Source organism: Triturus cristatus, chromosome 1_1, assembly GCF_964204655.1.
Source record: "Triturus cristatus chromosome 1_1, aTriCri1.1, whole genome shotgun sequence".
NCBI classification, from domain to species: Eukaryota; Metazoa; Chordata; class Amphibia; order Caudata; family Salamandridae; genus Triturus; species Triturus cristatus.
In genome coordinates this window covers 292,907,196-292,921,641 of record NC_140579.1, presented here as the reverse complement: position 1 = coordinate 292,921,641, position 14,446 = coordinate 292,907,196, and positions in this window count along the sequence as shown.

Below are 14,446 nucleotides of genomic sequence, written 5' to 3'. Positions count from 1 at the left end.
AGACTACAATTATTATTATTGACTTACCATACTCACTGAAAAAATATTTATTCATTTGTTTTTTTTAAAAATAGTTTTAAAAATGTTTGTAGTTTTCGAAAATTTTCTATATCTATCTGGAAAAAAAGAAAAAAGTATTAATATTTTTAAAACATTTTATAATACAGTACACATATTTACATTTTTTTCCCAAAAATATTTTTGCCTTATTTTTGCTGTTTTCAGAATATATTGCATTTCACTATAAATTGTGAAAGCAATTGCATTCATCATTTTACAGCGGGCAAAAAAAAATACCAATCACAAAGATTGTATTAAAAATGCCCTGATTCTTTTTTTACTTAAACTTAACATTATAGAAATGCATAATATTGTAAAAAAATATCATCTAATACCAATAGTTATTTCTTTAAAATACCGTCTGATATGTTTGTTTCAGAAGTATAATCACAATATTATATCTCAAATAACTCCAAAATACATCTGATTTCATTTCCTTTAGACCAAATAGTAATTTTAAATTTATTTTTGGAATAAATTTCCAACGGTAATCCAATAAAATTCTAAAGTTTAATTTGTCCAGATCTCACCGATTCTCTGTAACATTTTGGTTCACGAAAATTTTTTGAATAATTTATTAAGTCCACAATAGAATTGGTTACTTTTCCACATGGCCAAATAGTAATTTTTTAAAACATTTTTGAAAAAATTTCCAATGGCAGTCCAATAACATTCCAAAATTTAAAATGTGCAGAAGTTACCGATAATCTCTAAATTATTGGTTTTTCAAAGTTTCATTAAAAATTAAAAAAGTCCACATTACAATTGGTTATCTTTCCATTAGGCCAAATGATAATTTAAAAAATCTTTTTTTTACAAAATTGCAATGGTAATCCAGTAAAATGGTAAAATTGTTTTGTCCAGATCTTGCCAAGTCTCTCTAAAATTTAGGTTTCAGGAAGATTAGATAGGAATTTGCTAAATCAAAAGGCAAACGTTGTTTGAAAATCAATTGGGAATCATTACACAGTGTCCAGCCTTTTTCACATTTAAGATAAACTGTGTAATGTCCAGAAGTAACAGTAGGTCCATCATGGAAAATTATTGCAACAGTTACAAAAGTTTTTCCTGAAATTGATAATTGCTGTCCTGTAAACTTCTTTATTAAAGTATCCAATTTTGAACCATCAGCTCTACATCGTTGCATCATTAAAATTACATACTGTCCGTATTCCTTTAAAATTAATGTTGAAAACATGTCAGAATTACACTCACCACATTTCATGCTATGATTAGCATCTTTAACTAATTTTGCAAAAGTGACTGTTTTACTCTCTGGCAATGTCAAATAAATAAACCTTTCATTATCAACAATAGAGCCACATATATTATAACAATTATCACAACTATGTTCCCATTTATAAGAGAGACCAAAAAAAATGTCAATGGGAACTCCTTCTTCTTCCACTACCTGAAGAAAATACATCAAAAATTCATGTGCATCTTGCTGTTCATTTTGAGAAAACTGTGTTCGTCCTGAACATACATCTAAAAGTTTTCTAATGTCAGTAGCACTTTCTATTTGAGTTTTATCTTTACTCAGCTTTTGAAAAAGGAGACTCAGCTCTGAACAGAATCTTTTTCCCTGATTTACTATTATCTGCTCTTGCAAACTTTCCAGATAAAATGCAACATTCAGCACTACATTTGCGTAGCAGTTGACACCAGAGCTATTTTCAAAATGACATCCTACAACCTGTTCTTCATTTTCCTTTTTCTTTTTGCTTGCAATTACATCACTCCTATTTTTTTTCCTCTTCTCTACATCTTCACTACAGATATTCTCATTTTTTCTTTTACGAGAAACTACACGTTTCTCCAACACAGGATACTGACCTAAATGAGGAGCATAGCTTCTTCTTAATCTATTATACTCCTTTACACAGTTTGTATCAGCACTAACTTTTGACTCATCAAAGTCTATCATGAATAAACCTGATAATGTTTTGACTCGTGACAAAGCAACATATGCCATACCTTCTTTGAACACAGTTGAACCAATGTTCACAAATGCACAATCTACAGTCAATCCTTGAGACTTGTGAATAGTTACAGCATATGCTAGAGAAAACGGAAACTGCTTCCTACGTACATATAAGTCTTTCACAAGCATAAAACGAACTGTACAACAACAAATATCTTTAACTTCATCTATCTGATCAAATTTTATTTTTAAACATTCAACTCCTTCTTTTTTCTGGTAATTAATAAAACCCACAACTCTTCCCATCGCTCCATTAACTAAACCTTTCTCAACATCCAAATTTCTCCTTAAAAACACTCTACAGTTCATGCAAACATATAGATTTTTTTCTAATCCAGCTGTTTTGGAGATGTTCTTCTCTAGTGAGTCCAATTTATTTTTCAGTTTGCCTGTTACTGTGACAGTAATTCTTCCATCCTCAATTTTGTCCACTGCTTCCAATTTCCTGATCTCTTCCTTTTCCAATTTCAAAAGCTCCTCATTGAATATTGAGCATTCACGTAGAGTTGGCATTAAGCAGATGACACTTTTGTTTTCTGCAATGTTCTTGTATATCTTCTCTGCAACTATTTCTTCCTTTGGAAATAAATTATGTAGCAGCCGACTCTGTAATGCTTTTTTGCCAACTTCTGTCAGTAGTCCAATCCTGATATCTTTCAGAATACTTCCATATTCTTCATCGTTTGCTTGCCTCATATTAGTAGTAAGTTCCTTGTACTCAAAGAAGGACCAAACATTTGTATTTCCGATGCTTCCCAATGACTTCTTCGTGTCTTCATGTGTCACAGTATTAAACACTGGTTGTCCTTTAACTGGAGTAAGTTGCAAAAGATCTCCAAAAACTATGACGTGTTTTCCACCAAATAACATGTCATAGTCTGTCTTCAAAATTTGCTGCATTCTTAAATGCACAAAGGCAAGCATTAGGTTTGATACCATGCTCACCTCATCAATAATGAGAACTTGCATCTTCTTCAATACTCTTGAAACTTCCAAGGATGCTTCTCCAGTTAGCTTGTTGAATTGTATTTTGTTCTCATGCTCCACTGGTAACATTAGCAAACGATGTAAGGTGATTCCTTTTATGTTATATGCTGCTAACCCAGTTGGAGCAGTAACCACACAAGACAAAGTAGAATCCGTTTTTTGCTGTAGGTAGCTTCTGATGACTTTTATTAGGAAACTTTTTCCAGTTCCAGCTTGTCCGCTTACATACATCCTGATTGGATGAAATGATGTGCATGAGCACTCTTTTTTTACATGTAGAAATCCGTGATCAATTTTGTTTTTGATCTCTTCATAAATTTGTTGCTGCTCTTGATTCAGTTGTCTTTCCAAATTTTCTAAGTCTATAAATTCTTCTTGAGCTTGATTCATAGCCGTTTCCACTTCATTCATGGCTATTGATGCTTCATTTTCAATGATTGGTTGTCCTAGGGGATCTTGACTGTGTGTTCCTGAACTTTGGCTGTCCTGAGAACTGTCTCTAGCTATTTCTGCTGCAATTGTAGTTTCCTGTTCAATTTCTTCATTTAACATTTGCAGATAAGTTGTGAATGTATTGCATTGTATGCTGTCTTTGCAAGCATTAAATGAATCTTCATAGCTTTGAAATTCTCCCAGTAGTTCATCCTCTGTACGCCATGGTTTAAACAACTGTAAAAGAGCCAAGTAGTAAAATTCTTTCTTGTCAGTAGTGTCGCAACTCAGCTTCCGGTGATTTATCAAACTTCCTTTTGTTTGCTTCACCAAACATCCTTCTTCACCAACGACTTTATATTTTCCATTATTGATGTCTTCTGTGGCTTTCCTTGAATAAATGTAGTTCTGCAGCACTTCATAGAGACACATGTTCTCCAGATGTTGACTTCTCTTGGGATAATATGTGTCCAACATGTTTATTTTCAATATATCTGTACTTTCTGGGTCATTCTCGACCAAATATTCAATTTCTCCTACAGATTTTAGTACCCGATTTCTCATTGCTGCAAGGCCTAAACTTGCCCAAATTATTCTTCTTGACTTCGAGTAGAGACTTGCAGAAGATAACCTATCTGAACATTCGTAGGATCCAATTTCTCGATGCGATAACATCTTCAAACTGAAACTGTACAGCTTCTTACTGACAGTCTTCTCGTGAGAAATCTCTTCCCACATTTCCTTCAATTCTGTTTTTTCTGATTTCGTAATGTAAGACGTTACATATCGTGCAACAGCAATGGAATTGTCAGCTACATACTGTATATCCATGTTAGCGTTCCACATGGATAAAATGACTGGGTTGTAGTCATTTATATTTTTTGATTCTTCTTTTCTTTTAAGGTTGTAGGTATTCTTAGGTGATTTTCTTGTGATAGTATGTCTCACAGCTGACATAAAACTGTTTACTCTTCCATTTGAAAGAACAGGTCTAGGAAATCCAAATCGACATTTAGTGTAGTATTTTTCTTTGCTCTTGTATTTCCGTCGACAGTATTTTCCACACCGATGACTTTGGAAACGTAAAACTTGCTCCTTTAACTTGTTCTCTTCTGTGCTTTTTGGTATAGCACATGTTGCATATTCTTGAATGTAAGATAACACTGCTTCATCAGCATCTGTTCCAAACTTTGGGGCATCCTTGATCCACAACAGCATATGAATATGAGGAGCACCTGGTACTCTTTTCTCCAAAAGAAATCCACTACTTCTCCAAGGGGTGGATTTTTTTTATTGCAGATGAAGGACATCATAGCCTCAAATCTATGATTGAAATATCTGCAAACATTAACCGGATCCAATGAGCACAGTTCTCCTGCTGTCTTGTATTCGATGTTTTTAATGTTTGAATTGGCCTCTCGTAGAAAATCCAGTAAATCATCCCAAGCGTACTCGGCACAGCTTAGGGTAAGGAACCATGTTGGTGTTCCTAAATTCCGTAACATGCATTTTAGTTCACCATGGCGTCGGTACCAATATTCATTTGTCCCACGCTGACAAGCCATCAGATTGATCAGTTGTGTTTCCAAATGATCATCTCGGTGCTGCACTTTCTCCATAAAATCCTTAGCAGACACATTTTGTAAATGTACTCCACTTTTTAAAATGTGATTTACTGCATAAGACAGTGCAGACAAGTCGCTTTCAAATAAAAGATGGAACAAATAAGGAATACTTTGTCGAAATCTGGGATCTTCAGCATATAGTCTTGTAGTCCGATACTCTGAAGCTGGAATCTGTTCTGGACATTCATCGTATCGTCCTCCTTTTCCTTTAGGAAACAGCTGAGGAAAACATCGAGCTTCCAAGCTCTCCTCCCATACACTCACAGGAGTTCCTTTTGCTTTCTTCATCTGAAAGAGATCAATATTGTCTCCCATAACTTCTTTCGAATGAAGAGGATGTATGCTAAAATGTTCATGAATTTCTTCTTCCTTTGACTTGTCCACTTTTTCAATTTGTCCAGTTGGTGTTTCTGTGTCTTCTTGAAAATCTTCTTCTTCTTCTTCTTCTTCTATATAAATTGATTCATACCATTTGTTATTTTTTTTTCAAATACAAATTTGCTCTTTGTACTTTCCGCACATCTACCAGCTCCTGCCAAATCTTCTTATTCTTTGTAGGTACACCATTAACCAGAATAATTAATGGTTCAGTTTCCAAAGTATCCGCATCAATAGTTTCCATATTTTTTTTCAAATCCAAGGGCAAATACACCACTCTACCTTTTAAACCTCTCAGTAAATCTGAAGGAGGTAATTTACCAGTTTTGGGCTCCATACGTACTATGGTCTGGAACGGATGAACACATTGAATGAGTATAGACTCATATGTATTTAATTCAGAAAGTTCAGCAGGAATAGCATCCAATTCTAAATTATTATGTACAGCTCTGGTCGGCATTCTATTTTCCTCTAACTTGTTGTAACAGTATTTACAAATACGCTGATCTTCACCCAATTCAAAACAATTTTCTAGAAATATATATGTGGCAAAATCCTTCCACTTATAATTATCTTCATTTTCACTCTTTCTGTAGAGATCAACATTCCTAGTTTGTTTTCTATAATGAGTTCTGCGGCAACAAATACAAGTAACATTTGGTCTTTCATTAGAGACTATTGCAAATTTTGTTATGTGATCATTAAATGTCTTACTTACAGAAGGTTCTACATTCTCTTCCACTTCTTCCTCATTTACTGTGTCCTTCTCTGCACTGTTTTGTTCAGGACCAAAGTAACAAAACTGAATTTCATCAACAACCTTCTCTACATCTGATACCGTTCCTCGGAACAGAGCCCTATTCAATTCATTTAACTTTATTGCTGGACTTTTGGCAAAATACAACCGTCTCACAAACTTTCTCATTTCAGTATGATGAACAGCCAGCATCCTAAAATGATGGAAAACACTATTGCACACTTTTCTAGATAGACAAGCCAGAGAATGACCCTGCAAACCAGTATTCTCTCTCACTCTGCATGGATCCAGACTTTGAAGCACCTTAATCTTCTGTTTTACACTTTTTTTACTATATTCTCTAAGAAACTCTCGAAATTTGTCAATAGAATCCTGACGCACAGTGCAAATACTACTACAATTCCAAGTGTACACTGGGGCTTTAGGACGTCTCCCCATTGCCTCATCTGCCATCACTTGTACCTCATCTCTTGGAACCATTATCTCCTTCTCCATTATGCAACCATTTTTCACTTCGTAAGCACGACCTCTGGTGTCAACTGCATGCAGCAAACTATTACTTTGAAAATAGCTCTCTTCATTAAAAAAAGGTTCACTACTTGAACTATGCATCCACTTTCCTAAAAACACTTTACAAAAGTTTGTTCTGTTCACTACTCTTTTGCTTTTGCTTTGTGATTTCAGTACATTAACCATTTTATCTAATGTACGCATCCTATTCAAAATTAATATGAATAGTTTCCTTTTTAATTCTAATGCCTTTGCTGCAATGGCTTCAATTTCTTTTTTTCTCTTGTAATATTTTGCCTTTTGCTTATATTTCTTCACATCCTTTATCAAATTGGACATAACTCTTCTCTGAAACATTTTTCTACGTATCTCTTTAAACGCTGTTTTTCTGTTTATGTAAATCTTTTCGGTTGCAGAAGGTATATTTGCATTAACTAAATTCTCAATTTTTTCCTGTTCTCTTCCTTTTGTAACATTCTTTCCAATACAGACATTTTGTACATTTTTCTTTGTTTTGAATATATTTTTAAGAAATTGTTTTTTCTGCTTACCAGAAGATTTTTTCTTTTTCCCAACATGAGCATCTTCTACTAACTTTGGTCCTCCAGTTGTCTTCAAATATAGTTTTTTTTTTAGCGTTTTTTGAACTCTGGATTTTGTAGGCATCTTAAATTTTGTTCACTGCTCTTCAGCAATACCTGAAAAAAACTAAAAAAAAAATCCTTTATTGTATTTAAATATATTACTACATTTCTTTTCACAATAGTCACAAAACGAAATTTCTTTGCCAATTTGAATGCACACAAACTGCTCTTTTTTTTGGGCAAGTGAAAATCACTTTTACAAACTGTCACATTATGAAACCACTTTTCAGATTTTTTAAAAAGCCCATGTCCAGAGTGCTACACTCCAGCAAGGGCAACCAGCCTTAGTGATGCTGAATGTATTTGAATTACAGACTGAAACCTGAAAACCCCACTCGCTTGTAAATACTGTGCATGACTATACATGGCAAGCACATGGGTGTGTGCTAAGACTCTGCTTCTTCCCCCAAAAATTCGCTCCCCCTTTCCATCTAATGCAACTGTGAAATCACCAGAGCAAGACGCAATAAATCTCTGCCTATAATTCCTCTCTGCACACAGAGTCATGTTTTCACATTAGTCCCAAAACGAAATTTCTTTGCCAATTTGAAAGCACACTTACTGCTCTTTTTTTTTTCGGGGCAAGTGAAAATCACTTTTTACAAGTGAAAATCACTTTTACAGACTGACACATTATGAAACCACTTTTTTTGATTTATTTAAATGCACATGTCCAAACTGTTTTTTCAGACCACCACCATGTGTATTCTCGGTGACTGCCTACACTCCAGCAAGGGCAACCAGCCTTAGTGATGCTGAATGTATTTGCATTACAGACTGAAACCTGAAAACCCCACTCGCTTGTAAATACTGTGCATGACTATACATGGCAAGCACATGGGTGTGTGCTAAGACTCTGCTTCTTCCCCCAAAAATTCGCTCCCCCTTTCCATCTAATGCAACTGTGAAATCACCAGAGCAAGACGCAATAAATCTCTGCCTATAATTCCTCTCTGCACACAGAGTCATGTTTTCACATTAGTCCCAAAACGAAATTTCTTTGCCAATTTGAAAGCACACTTACTGCTCTTTTTTTTTCGGGGCAAGTGAAAATCACTTTTTACAAGTGAAAATCACTTTTACAGACTGACACATTATGAAACCACTTTTTTTGATTTATTTAAATGCACATGTCCAAACTGTTTTTTCAGACCACCACCATGTGTATTCTCGGTGACTGCCTACACTCCAGCAAGGGCAACCAGCCTTAGTGATGCTGAATGTATTTGCATTACAGACTGAAACCTGAAAACCCCACTCGCTTGTAAATACTGTGCATGACTATACATGGCAAGCACATGGGTGTGTGCTAAGACTCTACTTCTTCCCCCAAAAATTCGCTCCCCCTTTCCATCTAATGCAACTGTGAAATCACCAGAGCAAGACGCAATAAATCTCTGCCTATAATTCCTCTCTGCACACAGAGTCATGTTTTCACATTAGTCCCAAAACGAAATTTCTTTGCCAATTTGAAAGCACACTTACTGCTCTTTTTTTTTTCGGCGCAAGTGAAAATCACTTTTACAGACTGACACATTATGAAACCACTTTTTTTGATTTATTTAAATGCACATGTCCAAACTGTTTTTTCAGACCACCACCATGTGTATTCTCGGTGACTGCCTACACTCCAGCAAGGGCAACCAGCCTTAGTGATGCTGAATGTATTTGCATTACAGACTGAAACCTGAAAACCCCACTCGCTTGTAAATACTGTGCATGACTATACATGGCAAGCACATGGGTGTGTGCTAAGACTCTACTTCTTCCCCCAAAAATTCGCTCCCCCTTTCCATCTAATGCAACTGTGAAATCACCAGAGCAATACGCAATAAATCTCTGCCTATAATTCCTCTCTGCACACAGAGTCATGTTTTCACATTAGTCCCAAAACTAAATTTCTTTGCCAATTTGAAAGCACACTTACTGCTCTTTTTTTTTTCGGGGCAAGTGAAAATCACTTTTTACAAGTGAAAATCACTTTTACAGACTGACACATTATGAAACCACTTTTTTTGATTTATTTAAATGCACATGTCCAAACTGTTTTCTCAGACCACCACCATGTGTATTCTCGGTGACTGCCTACACTCCAGCAAGGGCAACCAGCCTTAGTGATGCTGAATGTATTTGCATTACAGACTGAAACCTGAAAACCCCACTCGCTTGTAAATACTGTGCATGACTATACATGGCAAGCACATGGGTGTGTGCTAAGACTCTGCTTCTTCCCCCAAAAATTCGCTCCCCCTTTCCATCTAATGCAACTGTGAAATCACCAGAGCAATACGCAATAAATCTCTGCCTATAATTCCTCTCTGCACACAGAGTCATGTTTTCACATTAGTCCCAAAACGAAATTTCTTTGCCAATTTGAAAGCACACTTACTGCTCTTTTTTTTTTCGGGGCAAGTGAAAATCACTTTTACAGACTGACACATTATGAAACCACCATGTGTAACTACAACAAAAACAATTTCCATTTCTATTATTCATTTCTTAAGTTACCACATACATCCCCTCTCAAACTGTAAACTCACCTTTAAAATTAGTTAGTTGTGAAAGAAATGTGACACTCAAACAGCAGATTATCAGAGCCAGGATCTCTGTTGTGTTCACCTCTCTCCTCTCAGCAGAACCAGATAATGGCAAACTTTCCCTCTATTTTTCCACACATATACTTGTAAGTTTCAAATCTCAGTGCTTCCCCCTTTTTTTCAAATGTAATCACACATTTCTATTGGTTGAAAACCAACCCTTTTCCAAAAGTACCCTTCCCCCAACTTGACTTCTGCCTAGTACCCTTCCCCCAACTTGACTTCTGCCTGCTACCATAGCAACAGCTCATGGAACACTGCTGTGTTGAGTTAGGTCAGAAGTTCGCCAAACAATGTTTCAATTCCACAGAGCAAGAGTGCTTGACTTTTCAAACCTAACAGCAAATCCATAGTACTGTTCTTTGGTTACACATTTTTTTTTACCAATTCAAAACATGCTTCTATTAATTTACACATACAGCCTAGTTTTTATTCTAGAATGGTATGAAACAGCCAATCAGTTCTTTTTGTTTTGAAAAAAATATGTATGCCTCCATTTCCAAACTGTCTTTCTTTTCATATTGCCATTCTACTGAAAGACACCTCCTGAGTGCATCCAGTTCTCCTTTGAAGATGTTCACAGTGTGGATTGTAGGGCACAGCTATGTCTTCTGGAGTGAAAAGTTTGCAGAGAAAACAGGTATGGTGAGAGACCTTGCTTTGCCAAATGTAGACATTAAATGGATTGGTCAGAGAGGGTTAAAGTGGCACCAATTGATGCCATTGGTGAAATCCTTCATTCAAATCCAACACCCTGACCTCATAATAGTGCACTGTGGTGGCAATGACCTAGGCACTTTGACTGGGGTAGGTCTGGAAATGCTTATGAAGGACACCTTTGCACAACTGTTTACACTTTTCCCTAAAACTGCCTTTGTGTTTTCCAACATATGCCAAAGGCAAAAATGGAACTGGTCCAATCATTTCTGTCCACAGATTGACAAAGCAAGAAAGCACGTCAACAAATCTGTTTCTGCTTTCCTCCGTGACTATGGTATGGGTGCCATTTACCACAACAACTTGCGTTATGACATGCAAGACATTTATAGAGGAGATGGTGTGCACTTCAATGATGAAGGGAACAGAGTCTTCCTCTTGAACCTTAGACTCTGCATCGGTACTTACTTGTAGGTACCACTAAAAAAATGACTTCATAAACACAACAGCTCTTTTTAGAGCTCCCTAATTTCTAAACTCTTAAATCTGCTTTTCATTTATTTATTTTTATTTTTTTTACCGTACGCTTACCGTAAGCTTACCGTACGCGTACCCAGTGATTTTTTTTAAAATCAATAAATGTTTTTTTTGTACTTTTCTGTCCTTCTTTGACCCCCTTACAAATGTTAGGGGGTCTGTAACTCTCCTCATTGCCCCCTTTCCTTGTTTTCACTCTTTTTTTTCAGAGTGAAATATACAAAATGGCGGCCGCCGCTTCCTGGTTTCGGCCGATTCGAATGTTTACTAAGATCTAAGAGCCAATCAGAATCGCGCTCGCGCACGCCACCGTACGCTTACCGTAAGCGTACGGTAAGCGTACCGTAAGCGGGCTCAGATATATATATTGATTTAAAGGCTATTTTCTCAGAATCTACTGAACAGATTTACACCAAACCTACAAAAGGCACTTCCTTGACCTAGGGACTACCTCTCTGCCAAATTTTGAGTAATTCTGTTCAGCCGTTCGGGCTGTAGCTCGTTCTAAAGGTCCTATGGAAAAATGCATGGGAAAAACGCGTTTTGGGACCCCCCTTTTATCTCAGCCCCCGCTTGACGGATCCCCCCGAGACTTTCAGGGTAGGAGCGGAGCGTAGCGCCCCACCTATTTTGAGAAATTCGCGAGGATTCGTCGACCGGCGCCAAAGTTATTCAAAATAGAATGTTGAGGTTTTCCTATGGAAACGTGGTCCTAACTATAACTACCTACTGGCGACCGCCAGTAGGTAATATATATATATATATATATATATATATATATATATATATATATATATATATATATATATATATATATCAAATCCTCCTTCCGTAGCACCAGCCGGTGCTACCAAAAGACACGGACACAAATATGCTGGTGCAAAATAAAGTGCTCGGTTTATTTTTCCACAAACTTCATTCGGCTCTGACGCGTTTCGACCGACACAGCGGTCTTGGTCACATGGTTAGCACGAACTGAACGTGATTCTTTTAAAGGTATAGTGTAACACATTGCGTATAGACATAGACAAAATACTTTCACTCGGCTGAAGTTCTCACTCATATACAATTACAGGGACCAGTCCCGTTTGCATATATGTCCAACACATCCAGAAATACAGTATAATAATAGGTGTATCTGTTTGTTTTCAATTCAGGTAAGAGTACAGTTGACAAAGTAACTTGTTTAATGCTTAGCGCTTATTTCTATGCTATACCTGTAACGGAGATGTACATAAAGTACCAGTACTACAATGTAGTAAAACAGATGTAATGGGTAGAAATTAATCCCATAAATGGGAAGATATTCCTCACCAATACTGTGCAAATAACGCAAAATATGTGCAAAATAAGCAAGATGGTAATATCTGTGCAAATACAGCAAGATGTACAAATCTGCAAAATTAATGTGCAAATCTAGCAACCTTCATAATAAATGTGCAAATACAGCTCAATGTACAAATCCGCAAAATAATGTGCAAAATTTGCAAAGCATTCACTATAAACCTATTGATAAACATAACACAATACTCTAGATTTACCCTAAAATTACATCTGGATAAATGATAAAAAAACTATACTCAGCCACTTGATGTCTTATAAAACCGCAATGGATGACACACATAAATAACATAAAAGAACAACTACAAAAAACACATTGTATATACATGTTAGCCCCGAGGAAGCTCAGTTACTTAATTACCCTTAATATATAGTCAAAAATCTAAGATGTACAGAAAGAATGTTTCAATATCATAGTCACCTATCATTCTACTTCATGAAAGATGAGGACGCAATCCAATATTAGTGCATATACGAGTGTGTAAGGACCAGAGAAGAAAGAAAGAAAGAACCAAATCTGCAAATTAGACTAATATACCTAGCGACCTACTATGTAGTGCGACTGTCCTCTATTTTCATAAAAAATGGTGCAAATCCTCCCCATTGTTCAAGCCTCCTGGGATACGCGTATCTAACTCTAATATATATTTGCACTCCAATTGTCTTAAAGCTTTTTCCCGATTACCCCCTCTCTTCTGTTTAGGTACTGAGTCTATAATAAAATAGCTCAGACAGCTCAGATTGTTGTTGTGGCTACCGGGTACGTGGGATCGGAGTTGACTATGGCACGTAAATGCTGCAAAATTCTGTTGTAAGCTTGTAGTTTTGTACTCCCAACATATTGGAGTTTGCAAGTGCATTGCAATACATAGACCACATGGTCAGTGCGGCATGTATAGTGTCCCTTTAGATATTTAGGACTGTCACTGAAGGGTGTGGTATAGTGGTAAGTGTTGGTTCCAAACTTACAAGCTCTGAAAGGAGGAGCATTTAAAAAATCCTTTTGTGGGAGTAAGCCAAGTACCACCCACAGATACTTCCGGACTACTGGAAACCAGTTCGTCCCTCATAGAGAACGCTCGCCTGTACGTGACAGTGGGAATGTTAGGAAGCACTGCTTTCAGGGTAGGATCAGTCAGCACAATGGGCCACTCCTTACAAATGATGTTCTTTATTCTCTTAGCCTGTCTACTGTAGGTTGTGATGAGTCTCATTTCACTTTTATTGGAATCATTGTCTGGAATAGTACTGGTAACTGCTGGAGTTTCCTGATTTGTAATGTTTTTAACAACCAATAGGTCATCCCTATTTCTAAGATTGGCTTTCATCATTGCTTTAGTTAAACTTAATTCCTCATATCCTCGCGCTAACAGCCTGTTTTTGGCATCCAACTGATATTTGTCGCGCGCTGCTGTCGTACTACATGCTCTGTGAATACGCAGGAATTCCCCATATGGAATACTTTTTATTGTGTGTTGTGGGTGGAAACTCTCTGCATGCAGTACCGTATTCCCTGATGTATTTTTACGAAATAAACTGGTCTCCAATTTTCCGTCCTTAAAATTAACAGGTACATCTAGAAAGTTTACAACACTGGTACTCACTTCTGCTGTGAATTCCAGATTCAAATCATTATCATTAATATCATTGACAAAACCCAATGCCTCATGTTCTGTGCCCTTCCAAATAACAAAAATGTGATCTATATAACGCCACCATGACAAAATGTTGTTCGACCACTGTTCCACATGGCGGGCCATGAGGACATGCCTCTCCCACCAGCTTACATGTAAACATGCATAGCTGGGAGAGAAGCATGCCCCCATCGCCACGCCTCTCAGTTGTTGAAATGTCTCATTGTTAAATTGGAACATATTGTTATTTAGACATATACGGATCATCTTCACTAGCATGATATTGTGGTTGTAAAATTCAAT